Below are 21,437 nucleotides of genomic sequence, written 5' to 3' on the forward strand. Positions count from 1 at the left end.
CCATCAACATCAGCAACGTCCCTTGTCTCAGCGGGAGGGCCAAAACTACCAAGAAAAAGAACAAGAAGAAGCAGGGGGCTCTGGATGCATTGCACTAGGCTCCGGTGCACATCCCTGCAGACACGCACACACACCCACGCACCAACCCACACACCCACCCGCTCACACACTTGCTGCCCAACCTACGCTCACCTAGAGGAAATCGGGTGTGCTACACGTGGGAATAATCTACCCTTGTGGAAGGACTGTTAGTCTGCAGTGTTCATGGGACGTGCTATTCACTTGGAACTTCTTACTACTGAGCTTTCAGGCGTGGCTCTCCACTGGCATGCTACTGGGGAGGGTGGGATTGATGACTGGGTCTAAGGACTGTCTCAGCACAATCCACGTCCACGGCACTGGAACAGTCCTTTGGGGATGGGGCGTCTGGTAGGTTTCCTTTGGTTTTAACCCTCCCCTCCCCACCCCCAACCCCTTCATTTGCTGCACTATTGGCTTCTTGTGAAGGACGCAGCCTGGAGGCTCCTCAGAAAGGCTCACGCCCACCCAGGTGAGGAGGAAACCTCCTGAGCCCTTCAGAGGGTCCATGACCCTCTCCTGCCTGCTGGGGTCTCCCCCTCCTGGTCCAGTCAACTGGGGATGACCCCAGCCTCCCAGGTCACCAGCCCCCACACCCCATCCCGCTGCGCATAGCTCAGCACAGCACAGACAAATACGAATATTCCCAAGACCTGGTGCAGGATTCCATGGGAGCCGGGCAAGCAGGCTCTAAGGGTGGCTGTCAATCGGAGGCCTTGTGCAAATGCCTGAAAGGAATGACCCGGCCACCCATTCATCACTTGCCCTGGAGACTTCACAAGGATACTTCTCCAAAGACACCTGGGGCTGGATTTCATTTGAAAGGGATATGTTGGAGACTCTCCAAATGCCAACCAGGAGAAACGATGCAAACCACCCACCCCCGCAGCAACACCAGCAACAACGCCAAAACCCCAACAGCAAGAGACAGACTCGGTACATCTTCTGACAGACCCGCACAGGTGAGAGTGGGATGTCAGGTACTATGGGGACCAGTGTGACAGAGGGGTCTCCACGGTGGGGAGGAGGATCCCTGCGGCAAGTGGGAGCTTGAACACGTCCTCAATTTTCCCTCTAAAGCTGACAGCGATTGCCACTGGTTCACTGATTGCAGGTGCCTGCGAGGACCACAGTGTCTTCTGGCCACAGCACAGCAAGCGCACGAGTGAGCCAGTGGAGCGAGTGAGGGGGTGAGTGCAGGAGCTGTCCCACGAAGGGCAGAGGTGGGGCTCTGTTTCCCTAGCCCTTGGGTCGAATCGTGGGAGGGTGAACCCAGAGGACCTGGGGGGATCGTCAAAGCCCAGGATCCTTCCCCAAGACCGAAGGAAGGAACATAGACATTGGTGAGGAAGGGTTAGGGGGAGGGGGAGTGGACTGTGACCTGGAGGTGCTGTCTCTCCACCTCTGCACCAGGTGCGTGGCCATCTCCAGGCAAGGAGAGGCAACCGGAGGAGAAGCCACCAAGAGATCCGTATCCTGTGCAGGTCCACATGGAGGAAGGGGCTCGTTCTACCCTTTGAGAGTCCCTGAGCGGCATAGAACGGGGCACCTCTGGGAACGTGGGCCAAAACAACTGCATCATGCCTGGGAAAGCCTGGGACAACCCCCTGGAGTGGGCCAGTGGCTCCAGGTGAAGGAAGGGGCATTCTTGGCCGAGTTCACAGCACGTCAGTGCTCCCGCTCCCCCTCCTCCCGCCCCTCCCCCTCCCCCTCATCCCTTTATCCCCTGAAGCAAACACTGACTAACACTGGGGCCCAATCAGATTCTCCCTCGTGGGGACACAGCCTTGAGGCACATCCACTTACCATGGTTTGTCTTGTAAGTGAGGAAAGCCAAGGTGGAATGCCGAGGACCCCAATCCCCAGGGCGACTCTGCGGGAGACGCCACAGGGCCCGTGTGGGGAGGAGGGGGTGGACAGAATCGGGGAGCCCTTGCTCAGGCCTGCCCAGGGCCTCATCCCCACCCCACACCCCACGCACCGTCCCTCCACGCCCAGCCATCTTCCAGGCCAGCCCCTGGCATGGTGTTCACTCCACTGGAGAATGGATGGTGGAGATCGTGGTTCCAAAGAGCTCCCTGCCTCTAGGATGCCTTTGAGCACGTGGAGTGGAGTGAGAAGCTCCCAGGGTAGCTCCGACCTGGGTTTCAGCCTCAGGGGACCTGGAAGGGGCTCTTGGACTGAGGGTGAAACCGCGAGGGGCAGGCCGTGTCTGACAGACCAGGCTTCCCTCAGACATCCTCAGGCACCTGCACCGTGGAAGGAGCCCTGTGGAGCCCCGCGAGACAGACACCCCGACACCACCTCTGCTAATGATGGGCGTGTCTGGGCCATGGGAAATGGATCAAACGAACCTGGCACGGGACAGGGTTTGGATGCAGTCTACTTGGTAATAAACTGAGTGAAATCATTGGCATGAGTGTTTAATTCGAGAAATGAAGACCTATGAAATTCATCGCGGGGTTGGGGGGGCAGGGCTGTGTATCTCTGGAGAGGTGCCCTGTCTTGTCTGGGCGGAAGTGCACTCCAGAAACCCGGAAGTGTCGTTCTTCAACACCAATGGAAAGCTGTGTTTCTAGAAGGGGTTTTCCTTTGACTCAAGCCACCAAGAGGGACGGTATTGCATGGGTGTTTTGGTGTGTAATCACCGCTGGTCCACGGGATAGGATGATTATTCTCAGTTTCATGTCTGAAGTTCATCCCCCTGGTACCGAGGGCAAACGAGGGTGCCTGTGGCTTCTGAGAAGGGCAGTCCCTTGGATGTCCAGGGCCCCACGCTCAGGAAAGAGGGTTCTGCCAGGTCGGATGGGCCCAGTGATGGGGACGCTGGTCCCCACACTTCCCTCCAGTAGCGCTAGGAGAAAGAGCAAGCAGAGCACAGCCTATGCCTTGGTGCCAGCCAGGCCCATCTCAACCCAGGACTGCTTGCTCCCAGGGGGGTGGCCGCTGCATCTCCGACAGATCCCACTGGGTGCTGAGCCTTCCCTCGCAAAGACAAGAAGGGAGAAGGCAGTGGGTTTAGAGCGAGGCAGTATCTGAGCACCGAAGAGCCTTCACTCCTTCCTAAAATGGGCACAGAGCATCTCCTGTGCTCTCTGAGGTGGGGTAGGGGGCACTGCATGCTGGCCACCATGCTGGGCACTGCAGTCCACGGAGCGCAGTGCATCCTCATGGAGACTTGAAGTGATCACAGTCGAGTCACACATGAGAGTGGAATGCGTACGGTTGTGGAGTTAGAGGATTTCTCAGCTGAGAATTCCTGATTCCCAGGGGGACAGCATTCCAGCAGCAGGGGAGAGAGCAGTTCATTGTATCTGGCGGCAGTTTGGTTCACTTCTCCTAAAGTGCCTGGACGTCCTGTGACATCAGACATTTGGCTTCTGTCTCCCATGTTCATCCTCAAAGGAGCATGCCACCTGAACCTTACAGAAGGTAACTCAACAACACTTCGAGCTCAGGCAAAGAAACCAAACGAACAAATGAAAAACCCTAACCTCCCCACGCCCACCCCCCCACCCCCAACACCAGAAACAACAAAGAAATCCAGAGCAGTGAAAAATGCAGTGAACAGAGCAAACCAAGTGCACAAAATGGATTTGAAAGATTCACAGAAAAGAATCCTGCAGACCTATTGGGAGACGTCTACGGAGAGGGGGAGGCACAAGTACAAACTCTTTGCAGTATGGTATTGGAAAAATGTAAGTTGTGTGTTTGGGTGGTGTTGGCATTGGCATCAGGGTGGTTGGGGGTTAGGGGGTGGGGGTAGGGGTGGCGTGGTGAGCCTCTGTAGGAAAGGGAGGCATTCATACTATAACGTTGTACAAAGAAACCTGCCGACTAGTATTCCAATGATGCCTAAGTAGGAATGTGAAACTCAACGTTCATTTATAAAATCAAAGGTCCTCCCTGCACTGACGGAAGACCCTTCCCTAACGTCGTTGGGGACAGCGAAACCACCTGACTTGCAGCTCTGCCCCTCCTATCTGTCAGTAGGTTCTCATCCAGGTGGTCCCAGGACAGACACACTCCACTGGACCACGTGCAGCTTCGAAGGGGGCTGGGCGGGCTTGGGGGCAGGGTCCGTGGGGGAACTCTCCTCTCCTAGCTGACTCTTCCACTGCCTCAAGATCACATGACCTCGAGGAGTCTCACCCAAGGAACCTTACGTATCACCTTTCTCCTTTCCCTCCCCACGCCCCCACCCCCTGCACCTAAGGTTCGACCAGCACGTTGTGATTGAGCGTCCTCGTGCATTTCCCACTGAGCCACACAGCTGTGTCTAGTCTATCTGGGGACAGAACCGAGAATCGTTTTTGACAGATGGCTATTTACATATGCCCCCACCAAGATCCCATAGAGAGGGAAAGAAAGACCAATGATTGCCCCCACGAACACAAACAATCATGCCCTGGATAAAGAAGAGGTGACGTGCCCCACGGGGCGGGCTGTGGAGCAGGGTCAGTCGGGGACCTTCCCTCTCCTAGCTGAATCTCTGACTGCCTCAAGGTCACATGACCTCAGGGAGTCTCACCCAAGGAACTTTATCTATCACTTTTTTTTTTCCACACCCTACATCAAAGGGTCAACCGGCACCTTTGCATCCTCAGGCATTTTTGACTGAGCCGGACAGCTGTGTCTAGTTTCTTCGGGGCGGGAAGCAAAGAATCATTTCTCACCGATGCCTATATACATATGCCCCCACCATCATCTCCACAGAGAGGGAAAGGAAGTATAAATATGTCCCCCACAAACACAAACAAGCATGCCCCGGATTAAGAAGATGTAAGACGCCCCCCACTCCACACACCACCTCAGCCACCCCCTTCCCCCCCCGCCCGTTTCCAAAACAGACAGCAGAAGACTGCTCAGCCCACCACCCCTCCCCCAAGAAAGAGGAAGGGAATCATGCGTTTGGAGCAATGACGATGGACTTGGGGGGAGGGGGGCTGGGGGGCTGGGGGCGGGAGGGCGTGATGCTGTGAGAAAGACGTCTGACAGAAAGACAAATACCGCACGACAGCGCTTCTATGTAGAATGCAAACCATGACAGCGATGTAGTGGATATATTCGCAACACAGGACAAACTGCTGGGTTACCAGTGGGCAGACGGAAGGCGAGGGGCGTAAGAGGCACACACTTATCAGGTGTGAGATCAGCTAAAAGAATGTCCTGTATGACACCGGGACCTAGAGCCAATACTTTCTAGGAAGCATCAAGGAAATGTAAGCTTTGAGGAATTGTCAATCACTAGACTGTACACCTTCCATAATATTGTAGAGCAAGCATCGTTTCAATGAAAGAACAAAACCAAAGAGAACACAACAAAACACCAAAAACCAAAAGGTGGTGGTGGAGGGGGTGGGGGTGGGGAGGGGGGTGGGGAGAAAACAGAAGAGATGAATACAAAATCAAAGCTACAGGTGGGCTGGCTTTGGGACACGATCATCGACATGAAGGAAAAGGACATGTTTCCACACTCCTTGAATCCCTTGCTAGGACACTGAACGCAAGAAGTGGCTCTCCTAACCTATGGGAATTGAAGTGGGAAGCTCTCAAGAACATCTGTCAGGAAAGGAGTAGAGTGGAATTTTGCACCATTGGGAAAAGTGTGAAAGTGTTTGTTTAGCCCTTGGGCAGGAATCGTTTTGAGCAAGTGTGTTGCCAACTGGCTTGTGTTCCCCCCAGTACCTGTGCTCAGCTTCTAAACCCCCGCGTGCATCCCTTGGGGGCAGGCTAAGGCCAACGCATCCCCTTGGCCCGCAAGTCATTTCCATTCTGAGCACCTTTCTACGTGAGCCTCTCAGAGGTGTTTCTGGAGGTGTGTAAACAGACTTCCCGGAGAAAGGTGTGCATTGTTCCCGCTGGGGATTGCGAGTGACCACGCCCTCAGGCCCTAAATCCGATCAGAAGCTTGCAGCGCATTGGTGGATTTCGTGCCCCCGGGGGTTGGGATGGGGGCGGAGTGGGTGGTGAGCCATCAAAGGGCTGGTGGGACTGGCCCAGGCTGTCACTTGCAGACCGGCCGTCTCTGGGAAGGAGGCATCCCTGCTGCAGCTGGAGCTCCGAGATGGACACTCTCGACACTCTCGTGCGCCTCGTTTGCAGAGACATGGAGGCTGCTTCTCTCGACTCGGGAGGTGAGCCTCCAGCTCAGTTCCACGTCTTTCCCAAACTCCACTCTTCCCGGCCAAGTGCCGCTGCTGTGGATGCCCGCCGGGGACCCTCTCGGCAGGAGGAACCGTGCCCGCCGGCCCAGACCGTTGGGCGCTGCCAGTGTGGTGACTTGGCGCGTGTGTCAGCAGGGCTGGCTCCCGCCCAGACACGTCTCCTGAGTTGGAGGAGACCGTCTGTGGTCGGGGCTGGGCTTTGCAATATGGGGAACACCTGCTACTTGAATGCAGCCCTGCAGTGTCTGACCCACACACCACCCCTGGCCAGCTGGCTGCTGTCCCAGCAGCACTCGACGATCTGTCCAACCCAGACCTTCTGCATGCTGTGTGCTATGCAAGCCCACATCACGCGAGCCCTCCTTCATCCTGGCGAGGTGATCCGGCCCCGCCAGGACCTGCTCACTAGCTTCCACAGGCACGAGCAGGAAGATTCCCACGAGTTTCTGATGTTCACGCTGGATGCCATGCAGCAAGCGTGCTTGCGTGCCTGTGAGCTGTTGGGCTGTCCCTCCAACAACACCACCCTCATCCGTCAGATCTTTGGTGGGTCCTGGCGATCTCAGGTCCAGTGTCTCCACTGCCTTGGGGTTTCAGACACGTTCGACCCTTATCTGGACATCACCCTGGATATCACGGCAGCTCAGAGTGTGGACCAAGCTTTGAAAGAGCTGGTGAAGCCCGAGAAGCTGGATGGTGAAAATGCCTATCGTTGCAGTGTTTGTCTCCAGAAGGTGCCTGCCACCAAGAGGTTGACTCTGCACAGCGCCTCCAAGGTCCTGATCCTTGTGCTGAAACGCTTCACACAGATCGCCGGCGACAAAATGGCTCAGAAAGTGCACTATCCCCAGTGCCTCGACTTGCAACCCTACATGTCCGAGCAGACGGCAGGCCCACTGGATTATGTGCTCTATGCAGTGCTGGTGCACTCCGGGTGGAGCTGTCACCGAGGACACTACTTTTGTTATGTCCAAGCTGGCAACGGCCAGTGGTATCACATGGACGATGCCAAGGTTACCACCTGTGACGTGACGTCTGCCCTGAGCCAAAGCGCCTATGTCCTCTTTTATGCCCAGAAGAGTGCCTTGGAAGGAGACGGTGGGCCAGTGGCACCGGGAGGGGCACCGACGTCCCTGGGGGCTGACCCCACAGGCACTGTCGTGGCCCACAGGGGACTGGAAAGAGATGCCAGCATCAGAGCTCCTGGGTCGGAGGAGCCCCTGGAGGAAACAGGCGTTCAAGCAATCAGCTTAGAGCAGTGGAGACGCCTCCAAGAACACGACCGACCTCGGCCTGAATTCAACCTCAGGAAGGTCGAGTCTGCCCTGCCTGCCGGTGCGGTCGTGATTCACCGGTCGAAATACGCAGCTGGCATGAACCCACAACTGCCTGAAACGGGGAACTACCAGCTCAACCATCCAACCAGGGACAGCCCACCTCAGGGGCCCATCAACATCAGCAACGTCCCTTGTCTCAGCGGGAGGGCCAAAACTACCAAGAAAAAGAACAAGAAGAAGCAGGGGGCTCTGGATGCATTGCACTAGGCTCCGGTGCACATCCCTGCAGACACGCACACACACCCACGCACCAACCCACACACCCACCCGCTCACACACTTGCTGCCCAACCTACGCTCACCTAGAGGAAATCGGGTGTGCTACACGTGGGAATAATCTACCCTTGTGGAAGGACTGTTAGTCTGCAGTGTTCATGGGACGTGCTATTCACTTGGAACTTCTTACTACTGAGCTTTCAGGCGTGGCTCTCCACTGGCATGCTACTGGGGAGGGTGGGATTGATGACTGGGTCTAAGGACTGTCTCAGCACAATCCACGTCCACGGCACTGGAACAGTCCTTTGGGGATGGGGCGTCTGGTAGGTTTCCTTTGGTTTTAACCCTCCCCTCCCCACCCCCAACCCCTTCATTTGCTGCACTATTGGCTTCTTGTGAAGGACGCAGCCTGGAGGCTCCTCAGAAAGGCTCACGCCCACCCAGGTGAGGAGGAAACCTCCTGAGCCCTTCAGAGGGTCCATGACCCTCTCCTGCCTGCTGGGGTCTCCCCCTCCTGGTCCAGTCAACTGGGGATGACCCCAGCCTCCCAGGTCACCAGCCCCCACACCCCATCCCGCTGCGCATAGCTCAGCACAGCACAGACAAATACGAATATTCCCAAGACCTGGTGCAGGATTCCATGGGAGCCAGGCAAGCAGGCTCTAAGGGTGGCTGTCAATCGGAGGCCTTGTGCAAATGCCTGAAAGGAATGACCCGGCCACCCATTCATCACTTGCCCTGGAGACTTCACAAGGATACTTCTCCAAAGACACCTGGGGCTGGATTTCATTTGAAAGGGATATGTTGGAGACTCTCCAAATGCCAACCAGGAGAAACGATGCAAACCACCCACCCCCGCAGCAACACCAGCAACAACGCCAAAACCCCAACAGCAAGAGACAGACTCGGTACATCTTCTGACAGACCCGCACAGGTGAGAGTGGGATGTCAGGTACTATGGGGACCAGTGTGACAGAGGGGTCTCCACGGTGGGGAGGAGGATCCCTGCGGCAAGTGGGAGCTTGAACACGTCCTCAATTTTCCCTCTAAAGCTGACAGCGATTGCCACTGGTTCACTGATTGCAGGTGCCTGCGAGGACCACAGTGTCTTCTGGCCACAGCACAGCAAGCGCACGAGTGAGCCAGTGGAGCGAGTGAGGGGGTGAGTGCAGGAGCTGTCCCACGAAGGGCAGAGGTGGGGCTCTGTTTCCCTAGCCCTTGGGTCGAATCGTGGGAGGGTGAACCCAGAGGACCTGGGGGGATCGTCAAAGCCCAGGATCCTTCCCCAAGACCGAAGGAAGGAACATAGACATTGGTGAGGAAGGGTTAGGGGGAGGGGGAGTGGACTGTGACCTGGAGGTGCTGTCTCTCCACCTCTGCACCAGGTGCGTGGCCATCTCCAGGCAAGGAGAGGCAACCAGAGGAGAAGCCACCAAGAGATCCGTATCCTGTGCAGGTCCACATGGAGGAAGGGGCTCGTTCTACCCTTTGAGAGTCCCTGAGCGGCATAGAACGGGGCACCTCTGGGAACGTGGGCCAAAACAACTGCATCATGCCTGGGAAAGCCTGGGACAACCCCCTGGAGTGGGCCAGTGGCTCCAGGTGAAGGAAGGGGCATTCTTGGCCGAGTTCACAGCACGTCAGTGCTCCCGCTCCCCCTCCTCCCGCCCCTCCCCCTCCCCCTCATCCCTTTATCCCCTGAAGCAAACACTGACTAACACTGGGGCCCAATCAGATTCTCCCTCGTGGGGACACAGCCTTGAGGCACATCCACTTACCATGGTTTGTCTTGTAAGTGAGGAAAGCCAAGGTGGAATGCCGAGGACCCCAATCCCCAGGGCGACTCTGCGGGAGACGCCACAGGGCCCGTGTGGGGAGGAGGGGGTGGACAGAATCGGGGAGCCCTTGCTCAGGCCTGCCCAGTGCCTCATCCCCACCCCACACCCCACGCACCGTCCCTCCACGCCCAGCCATCTTCCAGGCCAGCCCCTGGCATGGTGTTCACTCCACTGGAGAATGGATGGTGGAGATCGTGGTTCCAAAGAGCTCCCTGCCTCTAGGATGCCTTTGAGCACGTGGAGTGGAGTGAGAAGCTCCCAGGGTAGCTCCGACCTGGGTTTCAGCCTCAGGGGACCTGGAAGGGGCTCTTGGACTGAGGGTGAAACCGCGAGGGGCAGGCCGTGTCTGACGGACCAGGCTTCCCTCAGACATCCTCAGGCACCTGCACCGTGGAAGGAGCCCTGTGGAGCCCCGCGAGACAGACACCCCGACACCACCTCTGCTAATGATGGGCGTGTCTGGGCCATGGGAAATGGATCAAACGAACCTGGCACGGGACAGGGTTTGGATGCAGTCTACTTGGTAATAAACTGAGTGAAATCATTGGCATGAGTGTTTAATTCGAGAAATGAAGACCTATGAAATTCATCGCGGGGTTGGGGGGGCAGGGCTGTGTATCTCTGGAGAGGTGCCCTGTCTTGTCTGGGCGGAAGTGCACTCCAGAAACCCGGAAGTGTCGTTCTTCAACACCAATGGAAAGCTGTGTTTCTAGAAGGGGTTTTCCTTTGACTCAAGCCACCAAGAGGGACGGTATTGCATGGGTGTTTTGGTGTGTAATCACCGCTGGTCCATGGGATAGGATGATTATTCTCAGTTTCATGTCTGAAGTTCATCCCCCTGGTACCGAGGGCAAACGAGGGTGCCTGTGGCTTCTGAGAAGGGCAGTCCCTTGGATGTCCAGGGCCCCACGCTCAGGAAAGAGGGTTCTGCCAGGTCGGATGGGCCCAGTGATGGGGACGCTGGTCCCCACACTTCCCTCCAGTAGCGCTAGGAGAAAGAGCAAGCAGAGCACAGCCTATGCCTTGGTGCCAGCCAGGCCCATCTCAACCCAGGACCGCTTGCTCCCAGGGGGGTGGCCGCTGCATCTCCGACAGATCCCACTGGGTGCTGAGCCTTCCCTCGCAAAGACAAGAAGGGAGAAGGCAGTGGGTTTGGAGCGAGGCAGTATCTGAGCACCGAAGAGCCTTCACTCCTTCCTAAAATGGGCACAGAGCATCTCCTGTGCTCTCTGAGGTGGGGTAGGGGGCACTGCATGCTGGCCACCATGCTGGGCACTGCAGTCCACGGAGCGCAGTGCATCCTCATGGAGACTTGAAGTGATCACAGTCGAGTCACACATGAGAGTGGAATGCGTACGGTTGTGGAGTTAGAGGATTTCTCAGCTGAGAATTCCTGATTCCCAGGGGGACAGCATTCCAGCAGCAGGGGAGAGAGCAGTTCATTGTATCTGGCGGCAGTTTGGTTCACTTCTCCTAAAGTGCCTGGACGTCCTGTGACATCAGACATTTGGCTTCTGTCTCCCATGTTCATCCTCAAAGGAGCATGCCACCTGAACCTTACAGAAGGTAACTCAACAACACTTCGAGCTCAGGCAAAGAAACCAAACGAACAAATGAAAAACCCTAACCTCCCCACGCCCACCCCCCCACCCCCAACACCAGAAACAACAAAGAAATCCAGAGCAGTGAAAAATGCAGTGAACAGAGCAAACCAAGTGCACAAAATGGATTTGAAAGATTCACAGAAAAGAATCCTGCAGACCTATTGGGAGACGTCTACGGAGAGGGGGAGGCACAAGTACAAACTCTTTGCAGTATGGTATTGGAAAAATGTAAGTTGTGTGTTTGGGTGGTGTTGGCATTGGCATCAGGGTGGTTGGGGGTTAGGGGGTGGGGGTAGGGGTGGCGTGGTGAGCCTCTGTAGGAAAGGGAGGCATTCATACTATAACGTTGTACAAAGAAACCTGCCGACTAGTATTCCAATGATGCCTAAGTAGGAATGTGAAACTCAACGTTCATTTATAAAATCAAAGGTCCTCCCTGCACTGACGGAAGACCCTTCCCTAACGTCGTTGGGGACAGCGAAACCACCTGACTTGCAGCTCTGCCCCTCCTATCTGTCAGTAGGTTCTCATCCAGGTGGTCCCAGGACAGACACACTCCACTGGACCACGTGCAGCTTCGAAGGGGGCTGGGCGGGCTTGGGGGCAGGGTCCGTGGGGGAACTCTCCTCTCCTAGCTGACTCTTCCACTGCCTCAAGATCACATGACCTCGAGGAGTCTCACCCAAGGAACCTTACGTATCACCTTTCTCCTTTCCCTCCCCACGCCCCCACCCCCTGCACCTAAGGTTCGACCAGCACGTTGTGATTGAGCGTCCTCGTGCATTTCCCACTGAGCCACACAGCTGTGTCTAGTCTATCTGGGAACAGAACCGAGAATCGTTTTTGACAGATGGCTATTTACATATGCCCCCACCAAGATCCCATAGAGAGGGAAAGAAAGACCAATGATTGCCCCCACGAACACAAACAATCATGCCCTGGATAAAGAAGAGGTGACGTGCCCCACGGGGCGGGCTGTGGAGCAGGGTCAGTCGGGGACCTTCCCTCTCCTAGCTGAATCTCTGACTGCCTCAAGGTCACATGACCTCAGGGAGTCTCACCCAAGGAACTTTATCTATCACTTTTTTTTTTCCACACCCTACATCAAAGGGTCAACCGGCACCTTTGCATCCTCAGGCATTTTTGACTGAGCCGGACAGCTGTGTCTAGTTTCTTCGGGGCGGGAAGCAAAGAATCATTTCTCACCGATGCCTATATACATATGCCCCCACCATCATCTCCACAGAGAGGGAAAGGAAGTATAAATATGTCCCCCACAAACACAAACAAGCATGCCCCGGATTAAGAAGATGTAAGACGCCCCCCACTCCACACACCACCTCAGCCACCCCCTTCCCCCCCCGCCCGTTTCCAAAACAGACAGCAGAAGACTGCTCAGCCCACCACCCCTCCCCCAAGAAAGAGGAAGGGAATCATGCGTTTGGAGCAATGACGATGGACTTGGGGGGAGGGGGGCTGGGGGGCTGGGGGCGGGAGGGCGTGATGCTGTGAGAAAGACGTCTGACAGAAAGACAAATACCACACGACAGCGCTTCTATGTAGAATGCAAACCATGACAGCGATGTAGTGGATATATTCGCAACACAGGACAAACTGCTGGGTTACCAGTGGGCAGACGGAAGGCGAGGGGCATAAGAGGCACACACTTATCAGGTGTGAGATCAGCTAAAAGAATGTCCTGTATGACACCGGGACCTAGAGCCAATACTTTCTAGGAAGCATCAAGGAAATGTAAGCTTTGAGGAATTGTCAATCACTAGACTGTACACCTTCCATAATATTGTAGAGCAAGCATCGTTTCAATGAAAGAACAAAACCAAAGAGAACACAACAAAACACCAAAAACCAAAAGGTGGTGGTGGAGGGGGTGGGGGTGGGGAGGGGGGTGGGGAGAAAACAGAAGAGATGAATACAAAATCAAAGCTACAGGTGGGCTGGCTTTGGGACACGATCATCGACATGAAGGAAAAGGACATGTTTCCACACTCCTTGAATCCCTTGCTAGGACACTGAACGCAAGAAGTGGCTCTCCTAACCTATGGGAATTGAAGTGGGAAGCTCTCAAGAACATCTGTCAGGAAAGGAGTAGAGTGGAATTTTGCACCATTGGGAAAAGTGTGAAAGTGTTTGTTTAGCCCTTGGGCAGGAATCGTTTTGAGCAAGTGTGTTGCCAACTGGCTTGTGTTCCCCCCAGTACCTGTGCTCAGCTTCTAAACCCCCGCGTGCATCCCTTGGGGGCAGGCTAAGGCCAACGCATCCCCTTGGCCCGCAAGTCATTTCCATTCTGAGCACCTTTCTACGTGAGCCTCTCAGAGGTGTTTCTGGAGGTGTGTAAACAGACTTCCCGGAGAAAGGTGTGCATTGTTCCCGCTGGGGATTGCGAGTGACCACGCCCTCAGGCCCTAAATCCGATCAGAAGCTTGCAGCGCATTGGTGGATTTCGTGCCCCCGGGGGTTGGGATGGGGGCGGAGTGGGTGGTGAGCCATCAAAGGGCTGGTGGGACTGGCCCAGGCTGTCACTTGCAGACCGGCCGTCTCTGGGAAGGAGGCATCCCTGCTGCAGCTGGAGCTCCGAGATGGACACTCTCGACACTCTCGTGCGCCTCGTTTGCAGAGACATGGAGGCTGCTTCTCTCGACTCGGGAGGTGAGCCTCCAGCTCAGTTCCACGTCTTTCCCAAACTCCACTCTTCCCGGCCAAGTGCCGCTGCTGTGGATGCCCGCCGGGGACCCTCTCGGCAGGAGGAACCGTGCCCGCCGGCCCAGACCGTTGGGCGCTGCCAGCGTGGTGACTTGGCGCGTGTGTCAGCAGGGCTGGCTCCCGCCCAGACACGTCTCCTGAGTTGGAGGAGACCGTCTGTGGTCGGGGCTGGGCTTTGCAATATGGGGAACACCTGCTACTTGAATGCAGCCCTGCAGTGTCTGACCCACACACCACCCCTGGCCAGCTGGCTGCTGTCCCAGCAGCACTCGACGATCTGTCCAACCCAGACCTTCTGCATGCTGTGTGCTATGCAAGCCCACATCACGCGAGCCCTCCTTCATCCTGGCGAGGTGATCCGGCCCCGCCAGGACCTGCTCACTAGCTTCCACAGGCACGAGCAGGAAGATTCCCACGAGTTTCTGATGTTCACGCTGGATGCCATGCAGCAAGCGTGCTTGCGTGCCTGTGAGCTGTTGGGCTGTCCCTCCAACAACACCACCCTCATCCGTCAGATCTTTGGTGGGTCCTGGCGATCTCAGGTCCAGTGTCTCCACTGCCTTGGGGTTTCAGACACGTTCGACCCTTATCTGGACATCACCCTGGATATCACGGCAGCTCAGAGTGTGGACCAAGCTTTGAAAGAGCTGGTGAAGCCCGAGAAGCTGGATGGTGAAAATGCCTATCGTTGCAGTGTTTGTCTCCAGAAGGTGCCTGCCACCAAGAGGTTGACTCTGCACAGCGCCTCCAAGGTCCTGATCCTTGTGCTGAAACGCTTCACACAGATCGCCGGCGACAAAATGGCTCAGAAAGTGCACTATCCCCAGTGCCTCGACTTGCAACCCTACATGTCCGAGCAGACGGCAGGCCCACTGGATTATGTGCTCTATGCAGTGCTGGTGCACTCCGGGTGGAGCTGTCACCGAGGACACTACTTTTGTTATGTCCAAGCTGGCAACGGCCAGTGGTATCACATGGACGATGCCAAGGTTACCGCCTGTGACGTGACGTCTGCCCTGAGCCAAAGCGCCTATGTCCTCTTTTATGCCCAGAAGAGTGCCTTGGAAGGAGACGGTGGGCCAGTGGCACCGGGAGGGGCACCGACGTCCCTGGGGGCTGACCCCACAGGCACTGTCGTGGCCCACAGGGGACCGGAAAGAGATGCCAGCATCAGAGCTCCTGGGTCGGAGGAGCCCCTGGAGGAAACAGGCGTTCAAGCAATCAGCTTAGAGCAGTGGAGACGCCTCCAAGAACACGACCGACCTCGGCCTGAATTCAACCTCAGGAAGGTCGAGTCTGCCCTGCCTGCCGGTGCGGTCGTGATTCACCGGTCGAAATACGCAGCTGGCATGAACCCACAACTGCCTGAACCGGGGAACTACCAGCTCAACCATCCAACCAGGGACAGCCCACCTCAGGGGCCCATCAACATCAGCAACGTCCCTTGTCTCAGCGGGAGGGCCAAAACTACCAAGAAAAAGAACAAGAAGAAGCAGGGGGCTCTGGATGCATTGCACTAGGCTCCGGTGCACATCCCTGCAGACACGCACACACACCCACGCACCAACCCACACACCCACCCGCTCACACACTTGCTGCCCAACCTACGCTCACCTAGAGGAAATCGGGTGTGCTACACGTGGGAATAATCTACCCTTGTGGAAGGACTGTTAGTCTGCAGTGTTCATGGGACGTGCTATTCACTTGGAACTTCTTACTACTGAGCTTTCAGGCGTGGCTCTCCACTGGCATGCTACTGGGGAGGGTGGGATTGATGACTGGGTCTAAGGACTGTCTCAGCACAATCCACGTCCACGGCACTGGAACAGTCCTTTGGGGATGGGGCGTCTGGTAGGTTTCCTTTGGTTTTAACCCTCCCCTCCCCACCCCCAACCCCTTCATTTGCTGCACTATTGGCTTCTTGTGAAGGACGCAGCCTGGAGGCTCCTCAGAAAGGCTCACGCCCACCCAGGTGAGGAGGAAACCTCCTGAGCCCTTCAGAGGGTCCATGACCCTCTCCTGCCTGCTGGGGTCTCCCCCTCCTGGTCCAGTCAACTGGGGATGACCCCAGCCTCCCAGGTCACCAGCCCCCACACCCCATCCCGCTGCGCATAGCTCAGCACAGCACAGACAAATACGAATATTCCCAAGACCTGGTGCAGGATTCCATGGGAGCCGGGCAAGCAGGCTCTAAGGGTGGCTGTCAATCGGAGGCCTTGTGCAAATGCCTGAAAGGAATGACCCGGCCACCCATTCATCACTTGCCCTGGAGACTTCACAAGGATACTTCTCCAAAGACACCTGGGGCTGGATTTCATTTGAAAGGGATATGTTGGAGACTCTCCAAATGCCAACCAGGAGAAACGATGCAAACCACCCACCCCCGCAGCAACACCAGCAACAACGCCAAAACCCCAACAGCAAGAGACAGACTCGGTACATCTTCTGACAGACCCGCACAGGTGAGAGTGGGATGTCAGGTACTATGGGGACCAGTGTGACAGAGGGGTCTCCACGGTGGGGAGGAGGATCCCTGCGGCAAGTGGGAGCTTGAACACGTCCTCAATTTTCCCTCTAAAGCTGACAGCGATTGCCACTGGTTCACTGATTGCGGGTGCCTGCGAGGACCACAGTGTCTTCTGGCCACAGCACAGCAAGCGCACGAGTGAGCCAGCGGAGCGAGTGAGGGGGTGAGTGCAGGAGCTGTCCCACGAAGGGCAGAGGTGGGGCTCTGTTTCCCTAGCCCTTGGGTCGAATCGTGGGAGGGCGAACCCAGAGGACCTGGGGGGATCGTCAAAGCCCAGGATCCTTCCCCAAGACCGAAGGAAGGAACGTAGACATTGGTGAGGAAGGGTTAGGGGGAGGGGGAGTGGACTGTGACCTGGAGGTGCTGTCTCTCCACCTCTGCACCAGGTGCGTGGCCATCTCCAGGCAAGGAGAGGCAACCGGAGGAGAAGCCACCAAGAGATCCGTATCCTCTGCAGGTCCACATGGAGGAAGGGGCTCGTTCTACCCTTTGAGAGTCCCTGAGCGGCATAGAACGGGGCACCTCTGGGAACGTGGGCCAAAACAACTGCATCATGCCTGGGAAAGCCTGGGACAACCCCCTGGAGTGGGCCAGTGGCTCCAGGTGAAGGAAGGGGCATTCTTGGCCGAGTTCACAGCACGTCAGTGCTCCCGCTCCCCCTCCTCCCGCCCCTCCCCCTCCCCCTCATCCCTTTATCCCCTGAAGCAAACACTGACTAACACTGGGGCCCAATCAGATTCTCCCTCGTGGGGACACAGCCTTGAGGCACATCCACTTACCATGGTTTGTCTTGTAAGTGAGGAAAGCCAAGGTGGAATGCCGAGGACCCCAATCCCCAGGGCGACTCTGCGGGAGACGCCACAGCGCCCGTGTGGGGAGGAGGGGGTGGACAGAATCGGGGAGCCCTTGCTCAGGCCTGCCCAGTGCCTCATCCCCACCCCACACCCCACGCACCGTCCCTCCACGCCCAGCCATCTTCCAGGCCAGCCCCTGGCATGGTGTTCACTCCACTGGAGAATGGATGGTGGAGATCGTGGTTCCAAAGAGCTCCCTGCCTCTAGGATGCCTTTGAGCACGTGGAGTGGAGTGAGAAGCTCCCAGGGTAGCTCCGACCTGGGTTTCAGCCTCAGGGGACCTGGAAGGGGCTCTTGGACTGAGGGTGAAACCGCGAGGGGCAGGCCGTGTCTGACGGACCAGGCTTCCCTCAGACATCCTCAGGCACCTGCACCGTGGAAGGAGCCCTGTGGAGCCCCGCGAGACAGACACCCCGACACCACCTCTGCTAATGATGGGCGTGTCTGGGCCATGGGAAATGGATCAAACGAACCTGGCACGGGACAGGGTTTGGATGCAGTCTACTTGGTAATAAACTGAGTGAAATCATTGGCATGAGTGTTTAATTCGAGAAATGAAGACCTATGAAATTCATCGCGGGGTTGGGGGGGCAGGGCTGTGTATCTCTGGAGAGGTGCCCTGTCTTGTCTGGGCGGAAGTGCACTCCAGAAACCCGGAAGTGTCGTTCTTCAACACCAATGGAAAGCTGTGTTTCTAGAAGGGGTTTTCCTTTGACTCAAGCCACCAAGAGGGACGGTATTGCATGGGTGTTTTGGTGTGTAATCACCGCTGGTCCACGGGATAGGATGATTATTCTCAGTTTCATGTCTGAAGTTCATCCCCCTGGTACCGAGGGCAAACGAGGGTGCCTGTGGCTTCTGAGAAGGGCAGTCCCTTGGATGTCCAGGGCCCCACGCTCAGGAAAGAGGGTTCTGCCAGGTCGGATGGGCCCAGTGATGGGGACGCTGGTCCCCACACTTCCCTCCAGTAGCGCTAGGAGAAAGAGCAAGCAGAGCACAGCCTATGCCTTGGTGCCAGCCAGGCCCATCTCAACCCAGGACCGCTTGCTCCCAGGGGGGTGGCCGCTGCATCTCCGACAGATCCCACTGGGTGCTGAGCCTTCCCTCGCAAAGACAAGAAGGGAGAAGGCAGTGGGTTTGGAGCGAGGCAGTATCTGAGCACCGAAGAGCCTTCACTCCTTCCTAAAATGGGCACAGAGCATCTCCTGTGCTCTCTGAGGTGGGGTAGGGGGCACTGCATGCTGGCCACCATGCTGGGCACTGCAGTCCACGGAGCGCAGTGCATCCTCATGGAGACTTGAAGTGATCACAGTCGAGTCACACATGAGAGTGGAATGCGTACGGTTGTGGAGTTAGAGGATTTCTCAGCTGAGAATTCCTGATTCCCAGGGGGACAGCATTCCAGCAGCAGGGGAGAGAGCAGTTCATTGTATCTGGCGGCAGTTTGGTTCACTTCTCCTAAAGTGCCTGGACGTCCTGTGACATCAGACATTTGGCTTCTGTCTCCCATGTTCATCCTCAAAGGAGCATGCCACCTGAACCTTACAGAAGGTAACTCAACAACACTTCGAGCTCAGGCAAAGAAACCAAACGAACAAATGAAAAACCCTAACCTCCCCACGCCCACCCCCCCACCCCCAACACCAGAAACAACAAAGAAATCCAGAGCAGTGAAAAATGCAGTGAACAGAGCAAACCAAGTGCACAAAATGGATTTGAAAGATTCACAGAAAAGAATCCTGCAGACCTATTGGGAGACGTCTACGGAGAGGGGGAGGCACAAGTACAAACTCTTTGCAGTATGGTATTGGAAAAATGTAAGTTGTGTGTTTGGGTGGTGTTGGCATTGGCATCAGGGTGGTTGGGGGTTAGGGGGTGGGGGTAGGGGTGGCGTGGTGAGCCTCTGTAGGAAAGGGAGGCATTCATACTATAACGTTGTACAAAGAAACCTGCCGACTAGTATTCCAATGATGCCTAAGTAGGAATGTGAAACTCAACGTTCATTTATAAAATCAAAGGTCCTCCCTGCACTGACGGAAGACCCTTCCCTAACGTCGTTGGGGACAGCGAAACCACCTGACTTGCAGCTCTGCCCCTCCTATCTGTCAGTAGGTTCTCATCCAGGTGGTCCCAGGACAGACACACTCCACTGGACCACGTGCAGCTTCGAAGGGGGCTGGGCGGGCTTGGGGGCAGGGTCCGTGGGGGAACTCTCCTCTCCTAGCTGACTCTTCCACTGCCTCAAGATCACATGACCTCGAGGAGTCTCACCCAAGGAACCTTACGTATCACCTTTCTCCTTTCCCTCCCCACGCCCCCACCCCCTGCACCTAAGGTTCGACCAGCACGTTGTGATTGAGCGTCCTCGTGCATTTCCCACTGAGCCACACAGCTGTGTCTAGTCTATCTGGGAACAGAACCGAGAATCGTTTTTGACAGATGGCTATTTACATATGCCCCCACCAAGATCCCATAGAGAGGGAAAGAAAGACCAATGATTGCCCCCACGAACACAAACAATCATGCCCTGGATAAAGAAGAGGTGACGTGCCCCACGGGGCGGGCTGTGGAGCAGGGTCAGTCGGGGACCTTCCCTCTCCTAGCTGAATCTCTGACTGCCTCAAGGTCACATGACCTCAGGGAGTCTCACCCAAGGAACTTTATCTATCACTTTTTTTTTTCCACACCCTACATCAAAGGGTCAACCGGCACCTTTGCATCCTCAGGCATTTTTGACTGAGCCGGACAGCTGTGTCTAGTTTCTTCGGGGCGGGAAGCAAAGAATCATTTCTCACCGATGCCTATATACATATGCCCCCACCATCATCTCCACAGAGAGGGAAAGGAAGTATAAATATGTCCCCCACAAACACAAACAAGCATGCCCCGGATTAAGAAGATGTAAGACGCCCCCCACGCCACACACCACCTCAGCCACCCCCTCCCCCAACCGCCCGTTTCCAAAACAGACAGCGGAAGACTGCTCAGCCCACCACCCCTCCCCCAAGAAAGAGGAAGGGAATCATGCGTTTGGAGCAATGACGATGGACTTGGGGGGAGGGGGGCTGGGGGGCTGGGGGCGGGAGGGCGTGATGCTGTGAGAAAGACGTCTGACAGAAAGACAAATACCGCACGACAGCGCTTCTATGTAGAATGCAAACCATGACAGCGATGTAGTGGATATATTCGCAACACAGGACAAACTGCTGGGTTACCAGTGGGCAGACGGAAGGCGAGGGGCGTAAGAGGCACACACTTATCAGGTGTGAGATCAGCTAAAAGAATGTCCTGTATGACACCGGGACCTAGAGCCAATACTTTCTAGGAAGCATCAAGGAAATGTAAGCTTTGAGGAATTGTCAATCACTAGACTGTACACCTTCCATAATATTGTAGAGCAAGCATCGTTTCAATGAAAGAACAAAACCAAAGAGAACACAACAAAACACCAAAAACCAAAAGGTGGTGGTGGAGGGGGTGGGGGTGGGGAGGGGGGTGGGGAGAAAACACAGAAGAGATGAATACAAAATCAAAGCTACAGGTGGGCTGGCTTTGGGACACGATCATCGACATGAAGGAAAAGGACATGTTTCCACACTCCTTGAATCCCTTGCTAGGACACTGAACGCAAGAAGTGGCTCTCCTAACCTATGGGAATTGAAGTGGGAAGCTCTCAAGAACATCTGTCAGGAAAGGAGTAGAGTGGAATTTTGCACCATTGGGAAAAGTGTGAAAGTGTTTGTTTAGCCCTTGGGCAGGAATCGTTTTGAGCAAGTGTGTTGCCAACTGGCTTGTGTTCCCCCCAGTACCTGTGCTCAGCTTCTAAACCCCCGCGTGCATCCCTTGGGGGCAGGCTAAGGCCAACGCATCCCCTTGGCCCGCAAGTCATTTCCATTCTGAGCACCTTTCTACGTGAGCCTCTCAGAGGTGTTTCTGGAGGTGTGTAAACAGACTTCCCGGAGAAAGGTGTGCATTGTTCCCGCTGGGGATTGCGAGTGACCACGCCCTCAGGCCCTAAATCCGATCAGAAGCTTGCAGCGCATTGGTGGATTTCGTGCCCCCGGGGGTTGGGATGGGGGCGGAGTGGGTGGTGAGC

The sequence above is a fragment of the Hippopotamus amphibius genome, chromosome 8 (genome assembly GCF_030028045.1).
Source record: "Hippopotamus amphibius kiboko isolate mHipAmp2 chromosome 8, mHipAmp2.hap2, whole genome shotgun sequence".
Taxonomy (NCBI): Eukaryota; Metazoa; Chordata; class Mammalia; order Artiodactyla; family Hippopotamidae; genus Hippopotamus; species Hippopotamus amphibius.